This window comes from Pristiophorus japonicus, chromosome 1, assembly GCF_044704955.1.
Source record: "Pristiophorus japonicus isolate sPriJap1 chromosome 1, sPriJap1.hap1, whole genome shotgun sequence".
Lineage (NCBI taxonomy): Eukaryota > Metazoa > Chordata > Chondrichthyes > Pristiophoridae > Pristiophorus > Pristiophorus japonicus.
The window spans coordinates 450,639,229-450,656,044 of record NC_091977.1 but is presented as its reverse complement, the minus strand read 5'-3'; the positions used below and the strand labels follow the sequence as shown (position 1 = coordinate 450,656,044).

Sequence of the window (16,816 nt, the reverse complement as noted above, 5' to 3'; positions counted from 1 at the left end):
GGGGTGGTGACTTCACGAGAGGGGCAGATACGCGATGGTGGTATTACCTGAGGGGCGGAAGATAGGGGGCGTGGTGCGGAGTGGCCATCACGGTGACGTCATCATGGCGCCATGTCACCACAGCTCTACCCTTCACTTAAAGGGGAGAGCCTTCGCAATTTTAAAACTTCAGTCCACTGGGCCACCAGGGAGGGTTTCGGCTAGGCCAGGGGCCCTTTTCTTAAAGCCTGTTACCACCGCAAAGCAGCGGCCACACTGCAGAGTAAGCGGCCGCCGACTTTTCGTGGAATGGCCGTTGATGGCCCAATTGCCCTTCCGAGGTATGCCGGCGTTTCTCCGATTCGTCCACCACCTAACCCGGGGGCATAATTATCGGGCCGATATGGCAGTTGCCTGACAAAGAAAAACATGGCGGCAGCAGCGTTGCGCTCTTCCCTTTAAGGGAAGCCGCACCACCCTTGCAGAAGGCCACAGCCTCACCGGACTGCCGGCGAAAAGTAGGTTTTGGTACTGCCGGGCAGGCCTAAAGTTTTCAGAGTGGAATTTCGCCGTGGGGAGCGGGGGACAGAGGGGGGGTGGGGTAGATCGGCTATGCGCAAGGTGATGACGCACTTAACATGGATCGGCAGCAGCAGGGTGATGGAGGGGAACCGGGGCCACGCCGGCATAGCTCAGAAGGGCAATTGGGCCATCAACGGACATTTCACAAAGTCGGTGGCCACTCCACTCCTCAGTATGGCCGCTTCTTTGTGGTGGTAACAGGCCTAAAGAAAAGGGGCAATTTCGGCTCCCAGAACTGTGCACTGTAATCTAAGTGTGGTCTGACCAAACATAGAAACAGAGAAACATAGAAACATAGAAAATAGGTGCAGGAGTAGGCCATTCGGCCCTTCTAGCCTGCACCGCCATTCAATGAGTTCATGGCTGAACAAGCAACTTCAGTACCCCATTCCTGCTTTCTCACCATACCCCTTGATCCCCCTATTAGTAAGGACTTCATCTAACTCCTTTTTGAATATATTTAGTGAATTGGCCTCAACAATTTTCTGTGGTAGAGAATTCCACAGGTTCACCACTCTCTGGGTGAAGAAGTTTCTCCTCATCTCGGTCCTAAATGGCTTACCCCTTATCCTTAGACTGTGACCCCTGGTTATGGACTTCCCCAACATTGGGAACATTCTTCCTGCATCTAACCTGTCTAAACCCATCAGAATTTTAAACGTTTCTATGAGGTCCCCTCTCATTCTTCTGAACTCCAGTGACTACAAGCCCAGTTGGTCCAGTCTTTCTTGATATGTCAGTCCCGCCATCCCGGGAATCAGTCTGGTGAATCTTCGCTGCACTCCCTCAATAGCAAGAATGTCCTTCCTCAAGTTACGAGACCAAAACTGTACACAATACTCCAGGTGTGGCCTCACCAAGGCCCTGTACAACTGTAGTAACACCTCCCTGCCCCTGTACTCAAATCCCCTCGCTATGAAGGCCAACATGCCATTTGCTTTCTTAACTGCCTGCTGTACCTGCATGCCAACCTTCAATGACTGATGTACCATGACACCCAGGTCTCGTTGCATCTCTCCTTTTCCTAATCTTTCACCATTCAGATAATAGTCTGTCTCTCTGTTTTTACCACCAAAGTGGATAACCTTACATTTATCCACATTATACTTCATCTGCCATGCATTTGCCCACTCACCTAACCTATCCAAGTCGCTCTGCAGCCTCATAGCATCCTCCACGCAGCTCACACTGCCACCCAACTTAGTGTCATCCGCAAATTTGGAGATACTACATTTAATCCCCTCGTCCAAGACCTATACAACTTTAACATAACTTCACTATAACTAAGAAATAAATCCCAGTGATTTGTTAGCATTTTTAATTGCTTTGCTGACCTGAAATTCTGGTTTTAATGGTTTGTTTACCTATATCCCTAGACCCTATGCTCTTCTACCCTCTTCAGTTTTTCATTTTTTAACATATAGAGATCTTTCTATTTTTCCGACCAAAGTGCATCCCCTCACATTTATCTATGTTAAAGTTAATTTGCTAAATAACATAAGAACATTCGAACATAAGAAATAGGAGTAGGCCATTCGACCCCTCGAGCCTGCTCCGCCATTCAATAAGATCATGGCTGATCTGATCATGGACTCAGCTCCCTGTCCGCTCCCCATAACATTTTACTCCCTTATTGCTCAAAAATCTGTCTATCTCCGCCTTAAATATATTAAATGACCCAGCCTCCACAGCTCTCTGAGGCAGAGAATTCCATAAACTTACAACACTCTGGGAAAATAAATTTCTCCTCATGTCCGTTTTAAATGGGTGGCCCCTTATTCTAAGACTATGTCCCCTAGTTTTAGTTTCCGTTATGAGTAGAAATATTCTCTCTGCATCCACCTTGTCGACCCCCTCATTACCTGTTTACAATATACATAGATGACCTGGAAGAGGGGACAGAGTGTAGTGTAACAAAATTTACAGACGACACAAAGATTAGTGGGAAAGCGGGTTGTGTCAAGGACACAGAGAGGCTGCAAAGAGATTTAGATAGGTTAAGCGAATGGGCTAAGGTTTGGCAGATGGACTATAATGTTGGAAAATGTGAGGTCATCCACCTTGGAAAAAAAAACAGTAAAAAGGAATATTATTTGAATGGGGAGAAATTACAACATGCTGCGGTGTAGAGGGACCTGGGGGTCCTTGTGCATGAAACTCTTTTAGGAGTCTACCTGCAAAACATAAACAACATTAAACTGTGCCACCCGACCTGGGTGACACAGCAGACATTTTCAAGGCTCCCTTTTTTTTTTTTTTTTTTTTTTTTTTTTTTTTTTTTTTTTTTTTTGGGGCGCTAAAATCAAATTTTTCCAGTGCCCCCTATAAAAGGAGAGGGGGACACTAAAAACACCGGCAATTAAAACAAGTTAAACTTTAAAACGTAAAATCAAATTAAAATTTGGTTGCCGGGCGTGATGATGCACTCCAGTCCCTCCGGTGCCCACCTCTCGCGGAAGGCCGCGAGCGTACCGGTGGACACCGCGTGCTCCATCTCCAAGGACACCCTGGACCGGATGTAAGAGCGGAAGAGAGGCAGGCAGTCAGGTTGAACGACCCCCTCGACCGCCCGCTGCCTGGACCGGCTGATGGCACCCTTGGCCGTGCCCAGGAGCAGTCCTACGAGGAGGCCTTCGGACCTACCCGCTCCCCTCCGCACAGGGTGCCCAAAGATCAGGAGAGTGGGACTGAAGTGCAGCCAGAATTTCAGGAGCAGCCCCTTCAAATAATAAAACAGGGGCTGCAACCTCGTGCATTCCATAAAAACATGGAACACGGACTCCTCCAGACCGCAGAAATTGCAGGCGGCCTGGGAGTCCGTGAACCGGCTTAAAAATTTGTTGCACGGCACTGCTCCGTGCACCACCCTCCAGGCCAAGTCCCCGATGAATAGTGGGAGGACCCCTGCGTAGAGGGCCCTCCATCGGGGACCCCCGCCTCCTCCGGACGGCAAGATGGTACGCCATGGCGTGTCCGGACGGCCGGCGAGGATGGCAAAGTTGAGGGTGTGCAGGAGCAGCCCGTACAGGAAACCCCTCCGCGCGGAACTGAAAGGCACGGAGGGGATTTCCCCGAGGCGGCTCAAGTTGTGAGGCGCCGGCCCCCGAGGGAGGTTCCGGGGTTTGGCGCCGATGAGGAATTCCGTCCGGACGGGGGTCAGTTCGGACGGGATCTCCCCACGTGCTTGAGCCTCCTCGATACACCTAACGGAGTCAGGGCCCAGAGCTGTTTTTAGCGACTCGATGGCATCGGCCGCGCGGCGGACGTTGGCAGAATTTAGGCGCCGCGCCAGCGTGACTGGCGCCATCCAGCCCGCTCCTCCGCCATCGAGCAGGTCCCTGACCCTGGTCACCTCACCAGCCACAGCCCTCTCTTCCGACCGCCACATGAAGCCTCGGCCGTGGAGGTACGGATTCCCGAGCAGCGGTTCCTGCAGGACGGCCGCCACTCCAGCCGGCGGAGAGCTGCGCTTGGTGGAGACTTTGTTCCAGACCCTGATGAGTTCCCTGTAAAAGACAGGCAGCTCCCGGAGGGCGGTCCTGGCACCCCCCAAGTTCACAAACAGGAGCTGCGTGTCATAATTGAGGTCGAGCTGCTGGCGGAAGAAATACCTCGCCAGAGCACACCACCTAGGAGGGGGCTCGACGTAAAGGTATCTCTGCAGGGTCTGAAGACAGAAAGTCGCGAGCTGGGCGCTGACGCACACCAACGACTGACCGCCCTCCTCAAGCGGGAGACTCAAGACCGCGACAGAGACCCAGTGCTTCCTGTTGTTCCAGAAGAAGTCCACCAGCTTCTTCTGTATCTTGGCGACAAACGCAGGGGGAGGGGTCAAAGTGACCAGCCGGTACCACAGCATTGCGGCCACCAGCTGGTTTATGACTAGTCCTTGTGCATGAATCCCAAAAAGTTAGTTTGCAGGTGCAGTAAGTAATCAGGAAGGCGAATGGAATGTTGGCCTTCATTGCGAGAAGGATGGAGTACAAAAGCAGGGAGGTCCTGCTGCAACTGTACAGGGTATTGGTGAGGCCGCACCTAGAGTACTGCGTGCAGTTTTGGTCACCTTACTTAAGGAAGGATATACTGGCTTTGGAGGGGGTACAGAGACGATTCACTAGGTTGATTCCGGAGATGAGGGGGTTACCTTATGATGATAGATTGAGTAGACTGGGTCTTTACTGCCCAAGGAAGCAGTTGAGGCTAGCTCATTGAATGCATTCAAGTCACAAATAGAAAGATTTTTAACCAATAAGGGAATTAAGGGTTACGGGGAGCGGGCGGGTAAGTGGAGCTGAGTCCATGGCCAGATCAGTTATGATCTTGTTGAATGGCGAAGCAGGCTCGAGGGGCTAGATGGCCTACTCCTGTTCCTAATTCTTATGTTCTTATGTTCTTATTACTCGTTGGAGTTCAGAAGGATGAGGGGTGATCTTATAGAAACATTTAAAATAATGAAAGGGATAGACAAGATAGAGGCAGAGAGGTTGTTTCCACTGGTCGGGGAGACTAGAACTAGGGGGCACAGCCTCAAAATATGGGGGAGCCAATTTAAAACCGAGTTGAGAAGGAATTTCTTCTCCCAGAGAGTTGTGAATCTGTGGGATGCTCTGCCCAAGGAAGCAGTTGAGGCTAGCTCATTGAATGTATTCAAATCACAGATAGATAGATTTTTAACCAATAAGGGAATTAAAGGTTATGGGGAGCGGGCGGGTAAGTGGAGCTGAGTCCACGGCCAGATTAGCCATGATCTCGTTGAATGGCGGAGCAGGCTCGAGAGGCTAGATGGCCTACTCCTGTTCCTAATTCTTATGTTCTTAAGTTCTTATAAGTTTCGATAAGGTTACCTCTCATTCTTCTGAGCTCCAATGAGTATAGGCCCAATCTACACAACCTATCTTCATAAGTCAACCCCCTCATCTCCGGAATCAACCTAGTGAACTGTCCAGTTTGCATGTTTTCTAATGGCTTCTTGCATTATGTTGCACTCTTCTTCAGTGTTATCTATTGCTCCCAGTTTGGGATCATCTGCAAATTTTGCTATTGAGTTACTTGTTCCTAAGTCAAACTATTAATGTGAATTATGAATAACAGTGGTGCCAGCACTGATCCTTGTGGAACATCGCTTTCTATCTTCCCCCAAGCTGAATAACTACACTTTACCCCTTTTCTTGGATTTCTATTTTTTAGACAATTTGCTACCTTTCAGCTATTTTCCCCCAAAAATCCACATACTTTAACCTTTGTCATGAACCTACCATGTAGTACCTTATAGAGGGCCTTTAGAAAATCCAAATATATTACATTTACTGCATTACCCTTGTCTACCATTCCCTCCCTAACAGCATTGTGGGAGTACCTTCACATCACAGACTGCAGCGTTTTATTTTTAAATCGGCAAATATTTTTTTTCAAAAACATTTCTATCAACTTTAATTTCTATAGTGTATTTATGTGAGGTGTTTTAAAAAATTTTTATGGAGTGTTTGGGTGTTTGAGGATAATCCAAAATTCCTATTACTGTGAATGAGAAAATACTTTACCGTGATTGAGTATCCAGGCCCAAGTGACTCCTACGGATGTCCCAACGTGAAAGCGCTCCATGCACAAGAAGAGGAGGCCTCGAATCTGGGATCTCTGGCGAGTGTTCAACCAAAAGGTAAGTGCGCATCTTTTGTCCTAATTTTAGGCGAACGCCCGCGGGAAGAAGAAACCGGGATTTCAGGGCCAATATGTCAAATAATTGAATTTTCCTGGTGGGGGTGGGAAACTTGCACTGAGAACCCCTCCCCTCCCCAACCCCCTTCAGCAAATAAATATTTTACTTGCTGTACTGGCATTCTCCTCTCTGGCTGTCATTTACTTATGAGGGTAGACTTCACAGACTCATGCCCACAGAGAAGCTTTATACCCCAGAAGCACATTCCAGGTACTTGGGCGTAGAGGTCATAGCACCCTGTTAGATTTTCTATCCAAAATTCCTTCATTCCTCAATTTCTGATATATTCTCTAGACATAAGAAACCACACAGGAGGCACAAATTTGTAAAGGCTATGGGCTAGATTATACACTTTTGTGCATATCGCCCAAAAATGGGCATTATTTCCAGCGTGGGTTTTCAGATCGCCGGCTTCTCACCCTTTCTCAAAGCACTTAGTCTCCATTTTTTAAATTAGGCATTACCACGAGCGATATGAAATGGGCAGTAGCGTCAAATCTCACTGACCTTCTGCCATAAAGTGTCACCGTCCTTAGCAATGGCATGGCAACGCTCGATTCCTGCGATTCAGGAAGCCAAGAGTCATCATTACGTGCAGAAGAGGAGACAGAGAGAGAGAGAGAGCTGAGAGGCACTGAAAGCGTGTGTGGCTGTGGTATGTACTTGTTGGCTGTTGTGGGAGGCACGAGGGAGATTCACCAGCAGCAAAAAGCCTACTAAGCACCAAGAACATAGTTGGCACTGAGTTTTTGTCCAACAAATAATATATAACATGGAAGCGATGGTGGAGGCCCTGGAGCTGGTAGCCAGAGGACTCCCAGTGGTCTCGGAGCATGGCACTGCACCCAAGGTGCCGCACTCCCATTGCCAACCACATATGAGAGCCAGGAGCAACATCTTGCTTCTGGCTTGGAGCACGTTTCCACCTCGGGACCGTCCCCTCCCGTATCTGCCCACGCAGCGGGTCGGCCATCATCTCCCCTCCCCCCACCCCCCACCAATGAAGCATTGCCTGAGCAGCTCCTCGGCCAGTCGGCTTGGAGTCAGGAGAGGAAGGGGAAGGGGAGTGGGTAGGGGTGGGGAGGAGAAGCGGGGGCAGGCGGGGGGGGGGGGAAACAGTTGTTTTTTACAGAAATACTGATGACTTCAGACAACTGTTCAGTTTAAATGTTTTTTATTTAACAAAACCTTGTTGCGCATTGGCTCGGATAGCTGACTGTTACATGCTGATGATTCCTTAACATCAAAAGGTATAATTACACTTAACTTCAATCAACTTAAACTTTAACTGTCACCAAGGTGATGCCCACCATTGATGTATGACCTGCACACCCAGCAATGTGTCAGCCTTATAAATAACACCAACGTACTTTATGGCAAAGTGCTCATTGATGAGCTCCTGACGTAATGCTCTTGCAGCTATCATGCCACCATGGGCCCTTTCATGTGGTCTACAGAGGGGTGGGGGCATGGCTTCAGTATCAGCCTGATTGTCTGGGCCAATGTCAGCATCCGCCTCCTTGTCCTCCTCTTCCTCTCTCTGGTGAGGTGGACTGTCAGGCTCATCAGGCAATTCTTGTCCCCTCCTGATAGCCAAGTTGTGTAGCATGGAGCATACCACCACGAATTGAGCTACCTGCTCAGGGTGGTAATGGAGATTGCCTCCTGAGTGGTCCAGGCATCTAAAGCGCTGCTTAAGCACTCCAATGGTTTTCTCCACGATATTACGAGTGACTCTGTGGCTCTCATTGTATCGCTTCTCGGCTATGTTGTGGGTGTCACGCAGGGAGGTCATCAGCCAGGTGGGGAGGCCATATCCTTTGTCACCAAGCATCTAGCATTGACCTTGTGGCTGATTGTTAAACAAGTCAGATACAGTGCTCTCACGCAGGATGTGAGCATCATGGATGCTGCCCAGAAATTTAGCATTCACTGCCATTATAATTTGCTGGTGGTCGATAATGAGTTGGACATTCGGGGAGTGGAATCCCTTGCAGTTCCTGAAAACCTCTGCACCCTGAAAAGGTGCCCACATCATGATGTGCATACAGTCTATTGCTCCCTGCACCTTGGGGAAGTTTGCAATTCTGGAGAATCCTAGAGCCCTCACAGTCTGTGCCTCCCTGGTCATAGGGAAGCTGATCAAGTCCCTCCTGCATGCATACAGGGCTTCAGTGACCTGTCTAATGCAGCAATGTGTAACATGCTGAGACAGACCACAAATGTCACTAGCTGAGGCCTGAAAAGAACCCAACGCATAGAACGACAGTGCCGCAGTGACTTTGACCTTGACGGACAGTGCAGTACTGGTGGTGCTGGTAGGCTGCAGATCTCCCCTTACCAGCTGGCATACCTCAGTGATAACCTCTTTGTAGAATCGCAGTCTCCGAAGGCAAGTCGAGTAATACTGCTTCTCCCTGTACTTGCAGGAGATGTAACGTCTGGTCCTCCTCATCAGTCTGGCACATCTTACATTGGGCACATAATGCTGTGGAACATACCTTCAGCCATCTTGAGTCTGCAGCATGTAATTGGTCATCAAGAGAGTGTGAGAAAGGACAGGCCCCATTGCAATAGCTCTCTGTTTTCCACCGATTGGTCACAAACAATGAATGTCCCAATGAAGACACCTGTTAAATTCCAATCGGTCACAGTTTGGTCAAGATGTTTGTACAGATGTTCACATCAACTCCAACGACCTCCAGAGTACATCCGAACTCCCCCGAGATTGAAGCACAGCAGCCTTTTACATGTGATGTAGAACATGGCATCCATAACGCTGTGATTAGTTCCGGTTAGTTCCACTTTTTCTGAGTGTTTTTTTGGGCGAGTAATATTGTGGGCGATATGTGTGAGAGGTGGTGAAAGTGACGCTGGGCGATCTCATGGCCGCTAGTTTCGGCAAATATGATCCTTATGACAAAAAAAAGTGGGCGGGTAGTATTATTGAATCTTGCCGTTAATTCTGTGCGGAAAGTAACGCTGGGCGATATTATGGGCGTTGATTTCGCCCATTCTGATGATTCCGCCCCAAAAAAGTGCCGATATTATTTTTTCCCAGCGTTACGCACATGAGAAATTAATGCTCTGCGATAAGTTTCCAAAAAATGCCCGTCTGTTTCCATTTTGTTGGTAAATGGGCGATATATGGGCATTATACATCATTTCAGCAGTAAAATGGGCGTTAAGTGGGCATTAAGCATGCAAAAAAAGTGGAAAATCTAGCCCTATGTTTTTTTTACTCCTTCAATACAAATGAAGGAATTTTGGGTATAACTACAGCTTAAGTTAAAAGCCTGTGTTCCACTGCACCTTCAGTGTAATTCTTTGTTTTCACAAGTCATCAGCTTATATTCAGAGTGTTCTTGAGTTGTCAACTTTTTTGAAGCTGCTGATTAACATTTTCTCATTTTCGAGATTGACGTGTGTGGACAGACCTGAAACTGTCATGGGTAAGTATGGTTGAGCTCACTTTGAAGCCGTTGATGCATTTGGCCCATTAAGCATTCAAGTGCAACTTATAGTAGAGACACTATAAATTCAGGCAGGATCAGCAGACGGCCCTTCCACATTCACCCCCAGCACTGGACATAACTAACACTGATGCAGGATCCTCATAATTCACACCATGAAGACGTCTAGGTCCAGCAGTTTTGCAACAAACTGTTCGTCAATCCCAATAATCAGCCAGCACACTGGCAAGGAGGGAATCTACAGCTGGTATTATATGCAAATTTATATTGCATTGATACAGGATATTGAGGTGCACTCTCCAGCTCTGCTTCATCTAAATGAGAGCAATTGGGGCAGTATATTTATACAATATATAAATATGGGTGTTCAGATTAAGATCAAATGAACAGTGTGCAGCATAGCCTTTTGTAGAAAAGGTAGAAAAAATGAATAACAAGCAGCAGCTGCTGTGTGTGTGGGGAAAGCAACCATAAGTCTAGTTTTGCAAGTTGCACATAGGTAAAACTGTGCTCTACCAACATTAAAATTGTTCTTATAACTGCCAAATTAAAGTCAGAATGGGAAATGTTATTAACAATTAAATAGATTTCAAGCATACAGATGACAAATGAATCAAATGAATACACATAAATGCAACATAGTACATCTGCAAGACACAGGTAACCATATATAACAACAAGTTTTAACTGTTAATAGTACAAGACAATTATCCGGACAGGAAGTTCCTATCTGTAACTATAACTCGCTGTGATTTAAGAAACCCTGCATCTTCAATATGCTACGTTGGCAATATACACTGTGTGATGCTGCAAGTATGCAGTTTTATCATCCCCTGTGTAACATCTATTTCACTGATTGCATGTTAATCACTTGTAAATTGAAATAAGTAACAGATGTTTATTTGTTCAAACTCGATGTAATACATCACGATTCATAAAGTGGATAAGCGACTCTGCATATTAATGAGAAAGCAATTCACAAGGTCACCCAGCAAAATAGCAAATGATAGCTGAAAAGCTGTATTTGAATAAATGGAGAAACAAATTGTTTTGTAACCAAAGATGGCTTGCACAGAACATCCTGTCATAGTCATTCAACAATGTTTAAAAAGTATTACTGTCACCACATTTACCTTTCTTTGAATATATTAAAAATGTTCAGTATTGGTCTGAAATGTTATAAACCGATGCTTCTTTCAATCAAATCGGTGCTATTTTTGAAAGTACTTACAAAGAGAAGCTATTAATTCTTTATTACCTTGCAATATGTTCAAGATACCTGGGATGGGACAAAATTGGAGCTTGTTTCACTTAGTTGCAGGCGCAAAACTGGGGCAAAAAGGTCCAGCCTTAAGGAACTATGTCTCGCACCTTTCAGTGTCTCACCGCAAGGGTGCCTTAAACACGCCCGACACCATATTGGCATGGGCAATATTCAGGGCCCCTGGCAGCAACCTTAAACAGACATTAGGCTCTTTGCATATTCTGATGAGGGACCTAACGCAGGTTTCAGGATCTGCTCTGAAATTGGTCAGAAACTGAGCATGCTCCACTCAGCTTTATAGGTTCTTCTGCGGCCTAACCAATGGTCCTTAAAGGGACCACTGGAGACCACCAATCAAATGGTGAGTTACTCTGAGGAGCAGGAATACACTGCTGCGGGCATCTTCCATCCATTCGCCTTCTCAGATCTATCTAAGGGTCGCTGCCAGTGTTGCAACCGGCCCAAATTGGTATCCAGAAAAACATTGAGTTGCCTCTGCACACCTAAATCGCCAGAATTATTCAGATGAGGCCCAAGGCTCAGTTTGAGATGAGCATGTCACCTATCTCAGGGCTGAAAATGCATCTAAATTAATTTCTCCCTCTTGATCCCTGTTGTATTTTCTGAAAATCCATGGACTGTTATTTTGGTGATTACCTCACGATTGCGGCTGCAGCACTGACATGATTGCCCTTCAGAACTGGCTCTGCTGGGATATGTGCAGTCAGCAGAAAAGCCCTAACTTACATGGAGCCAATGGGCACCCGTGCCACTAACATGCACCTCCGGTTCCCAACTGCAGCCAGAAAATCTGACTATAGGATAGGGCTGCCCAGGTGCCCCCCCCTCCCACCCCACCCTCAAAACTCCATAGTGTCCCCCTCACCTCCTTGTGCAAGAAGATAGGCAGACAGTAGAGGCTGTTAGAACTGGTGAGGGCAGAAACAACGTGGCAAGAGAAGGTTGTTAAAGATGGGCAGGGCTCATTGTAGGAATGTGCCTTTTGAAAGCAGTGCAGTACCTTTACACTCAGCCACTATTTGTTCAAATGGAAATGCTATTGTGTGCAGTTAAACAAGCTCTGTTTTACATAATAGGTGGCACCTTGGAGGAAGAGACCTATCACTCTGAAAACCACCCAGGCACTTCCAGACCCACAACCCCTGCAATGTCCACAATACATAAGACTCTGATCTCTGGGGCCCACACTTCATAAATACTATGATTAGGGAGAGTCTATCTCATTAGCAGACAGTGGAGATGGTTTCCATGCATACAGTTGAGATGATGGAGAACTAAGAGGATTCAACTACGCACATCTGCAATACATTACATGAAATTTCTCACAAAATGTAGACACACTGGAGACGGTGATAGAGTAGGAGGTTTCCGCAGCAGCAAGGTGCCAGAAGGAGGTACTAAGGATATTGGTGGCTTCTGCAATGGTAGTTACCACTGCTTCAAAAAGAGTCTTGAGGATTAGCTAAAACAATACCATTTCACAGGGCTTCCAAAACTTGACTGGGACTATTTACGGTGCATCACACTGACCAGTAGCACCTTTGAGCCTGTACCCTGTACCACTGGGTTGCAAAGAATGGTCAAAGGAAAATAGACCATTCAGCCCAACGAGCCTGCTCCGCCATTCAATTAGATCATGTCTGATCTGCACCTCAACTCCATTTAACCACCTTTGCTACATATCCCTTGATACCCTTATGTAACAACATTCTATCTCTCTGTCTTGAGAGTTCCATTTGTCCCACCATCCACAGCCTTTTGGTGGAGAAAGTTCCAGATTTCTACAACACTTCGTTGTGAAAAAGTGTTTGCTGATTTCACTCCTGAATGGCCGATCTCGAATATTAATATCATGCCCCCCCCTTGTTCTTGATTTCTCCTTCAGAGGAAATAATTTTCCTATCTCTACCTTATTAGTGAGCTCCTCAAAAATTCAATTCGATTAGTCAGACATGACTTACCCTCAACAAAGTCATGCTGCTTTCGCTGATCAGCTCATATTTGTTCAAGTGCTCAGTCACTCTATCCATTCTGGTAGCTGCCCCACAGCTGATGTTAAACTGGCAGGCCTGTGGTTACCTGGGTTCTCTCTTTCACCTTTCTTAAATAATGGAGTGACATTAGAACATTTCCAATCCAACGGTACAATACACGAATCGAGAGAGTTTGAAAGTTTATGACTAATGCTTCTGCAGTTTCCTTACTTATCACTTTTTGTATCCTTGGGTGGAAACCATCAGGTCCTGCTATCTATCCTAAGTCCCATTATTTTATCCATTACCTTTTTTTTAACTTCTAGTGAATCCAATTAATTATTCCTCTTGATTTATTTTTAGTTTCTATCACTGGTATTTCCTCCTCTTCCTCTACTATGGGAATGGATACAAAGTACTTGTTTAATAAATCTGCCATTACCCTATTTTTTTATAGTTGTTTCGGGCTGTGGGCGTCGTTGTCTGTTACCGTTTCAATTAAACAGTTGGTTTGATGCAGACTGCTCTAAGCAAATATTGAAGATGGAGTTCTATTAGCAAAACAGAACTGCTGAATGCTACTGCAATAATATTTTAAAGTTTAACAATGTTATTCCTTTTCATTCAGTCTTGAATTATAAACAACCCTAAATCGAGTACAACGCAAAAACATTACTGCAACAGTGAATCAAAGAGACATTCTTTGGCTTTGTTACAATCCGCATTATCTTGGATTTGAATTAATGTGCCTAGCTACATATCCATGCTGAGAAATTGCAAGTCTACTATGATTGGAAAGGCTTGTATTCTGATAATGTGAAGCCCGAATGTAATATATTGTGACAGTGGGTGTGCCAACTCTCTTAGCAGTGCCTACAGCTTTTACTTTTCTTGACAATTCAGCGCTGGACAAGAAATTTATGGAAGGAGAATTTAATAGTGGATTCCTGCTGGGTGGCCCTTGTACTATATTCTTGTTCCGTTTATTTTACTTTGTTTGCTTGTTTTTAAATAGAGACATTGGGATGATTTTCTGCCTGGTAATAGTACCATGCATAAGATGCCAAATAATGCTTGTATACAAATCCCAAAATAGATTTAACACAGTCACAAGGGATAACTTCAATTCATTTGTTTTTCTAAGAGTGTGAATTTGTACATTTTACTTTTAAATATTTTATGGTCCTGGTTTAGAATACTAATTTACACATTTTTGGGGGTTAATCAAATTATCTTTAGTTGCAAATCAAATTCCAAATAGTTACACTGTGTACTCCATAGAATCATAGAATTATAGAATGGTTACAGCATTCTATAGTAGGCCATTCAGCCCGCCGAGCCCATGCCAGCTCTCTGCAAGAGTACCTCAGCTAGTTCCACTCCCCCGCCCTTTCCCCATAGCCCTGCAATTTTTTTTTCTTTCAGGTGATTATCCAATTCCCTTTTGAGTCTGATTGAGTCTGCCTCCACCACCCGTTCAGGCAGTGAATTCCAGATCCTAACCACTTGCTGTGTAAATAAGTTATTTCTTATGTCGCCTTTGGTTCTTCTGCCAATCACCTTAAATCTGTATCCTCTGGTTAAGAACATAAGAACATAAGAATTAGGAACAGGAGTAGACCATCTAGCCCCTCGAGCCTGCTCCGCCATTCAACAAGATCATGGCTGATCTGGCCGTGGAACCAGCTCCACTTACCCGCCCGCTCCCCATAACCCTTAATTCCCTTATTGGTTAAAAATCTATCTATCTGTGATTTGAATACATTCAATGAGCCAGCCTCAACTGCTTCCTTGGGCAGAGAATTCCACAGATTCACAACCCTCTGGGAGAAGAAATTCCTTCTCAACTCGGTTTTAAATTGGCTCCCCCGTATTTTGAGGCTGTGCCCCCTAGTTCTAGTCTCCCCGACCAGTGGAAACAACCTCTCTGCCTCTATCTTGTCTATCCCTTTCATGATTTTCAATGTTTCTATAAGATCATCCCTCATCCTTCTGAACTCCAACGAGTAAAGACCCAGTCTACTCAATCTATCATCATAAGGTAACCCCCTCATCTCCGGAATCAGCCTAGTGAATCATCTCTGTGCCCCCTCCAAAGCCAATATATCCTTCCTTAAGTAAGGTAACCAAAACTGCACGCAGTACTCCAGGTGCGGCCTCACCAATACCCTATACAGTTGCAGAAGGACCTCCCTGCTTTTGTACTCCATCCCTCTCGCAATGAAGGCCAACATTCCATTCGCCTTCCTGATTACCTGCTGCACCTGCAAACTAACTTTTTGGGATTCATGCACAAGGAAAGAACCTGGATAGCTCAGTCAGTAGAGCATCAGACTTTTAATCTGAGGGTCCAGGGTTCAAGTCCCTGTTCGGGCGTTCTGTTTAAAGCATGACTTTTTAGGCAGAGGCCGCGTGGCCTAATGGATAAGGCGTCTGACTTCAATCACAAACCGCGAAGTTATCAGAAGATTGCAGGTTCGAGTCCTGCCGCGGTCGACTTCGCTCACTGTGTGAAATTTTCCCAAAAGAGTTCATGCACAAGGACCCCCAGGTCTCTCTGCACCGCAGCATATTGTAATTTCTCCGCATTCAAATAATATTCCCTTTTACTGTTTTTTTTTCCAAGGTGAATGACCTCACACTTCCCGACATTGGACCAAACCTTAGCCCATTTGCTTAACCTATCTAAATCTCTTTGCAGCCTCTCCGTGTCTTCTACACAACCCGCTTTCCCACTAATCTTTCTGTCATCTGCAAATTTTATTACACTACACTCTGTCCCCTCTTCCAGGTCATCTATGTATATTGTAAACAGTTGTGGTCCCAGCACCGATCCCTGTGGCACACCACGAACCACCGACTTACAACTCGAAAAGGACCCATTTATCCCGACTCTCTGCTTTCTGTTCGCCAGCCAATTCTCTATCCATGCTAATACATTTCCACTGACCCTGCGTACCTTTATCTTCTGTAGTAACCTTTTGTGTGGCACCTTATCGAATGCCTTTTGGAAATCTAAATACACCACATCCATCGGTACACCTCTATCCACCATGCTCGTTATATCCTCAAAGAATTCCAGTAAATTAGTTAAACATGATTTCCCCTTCATGAATCCATGCTGGTTCTCGCCCCTTCCACCAATGGGAACGGTTTCTCCCCATCTACTCTGTCCAGACTCTTCATAATTTTGAACACCTCTATCAAATCTCCTCTCAATCTTCTCTGCTCGAAGGAGAACAATCCCAGATTCTTCAGTCTATCCACGTAACTGAAGTCCCTCATCCCTGAAGTCATTCTCGTAAATCTTTTCTGCATCCTCTCGAAGGCCTTCACATCCTTGCTGAAGTGCGGTGCCCAGAATTGGTCACAATACTCCAGTTGAGGCCGAACCAGTGTTTTATACAAGTTCATCAGAATTTCCACACTTTTGTGTTCTATACCTCTATTCATGAAGCCCAGAAACCCACAAGCCTTTTTAACGGCTTTCTCAATCTGACTTTTCACCTTCAATGATTTGTACACATATACCCCTCGGAATCTCTATTCATGCACCCTAATAGGATTGTACCCTTTAGATTATATTTCCTCTCCTCATTCTTTCTACCAAAATGTATCACTTCACAATTTTCTGCGTTAAATTTAATTTGCCATATGTCTGCCCGTTCCATATGTCTATGTCTTCCTGAAGTCTATCACTATCCTCCTCACTGTTCACAATATCTATTGGAGTTACAATTGGACAAGGCTTTAACCTAGATTAAAAGCAGTTTCAGAGCAGTCATATTCTAATCTGGCAAAATGTGAT

At 45.6% G+C, this 16,816-nt stretch overlaps 1 non-coding gene across 1 annotated transcript; it reads left to right on the top strand.

Annotated features, from left to right (window-relative positions):
* Positions 1-15,311: 15,311 nt before the first annotated feature.
* On the top strand, positions 15,312-15,384 carry trnak-uuu (transfer RNA lysine (anticodon UUU)). Its single transcript has one exon. It is a non-coding gene; the product is annotated as a tRNA-Lys (tRNA).
* The last annotated feature ends 1,432 nt before the right edge of the window (positions 15,385-16,816 follow it).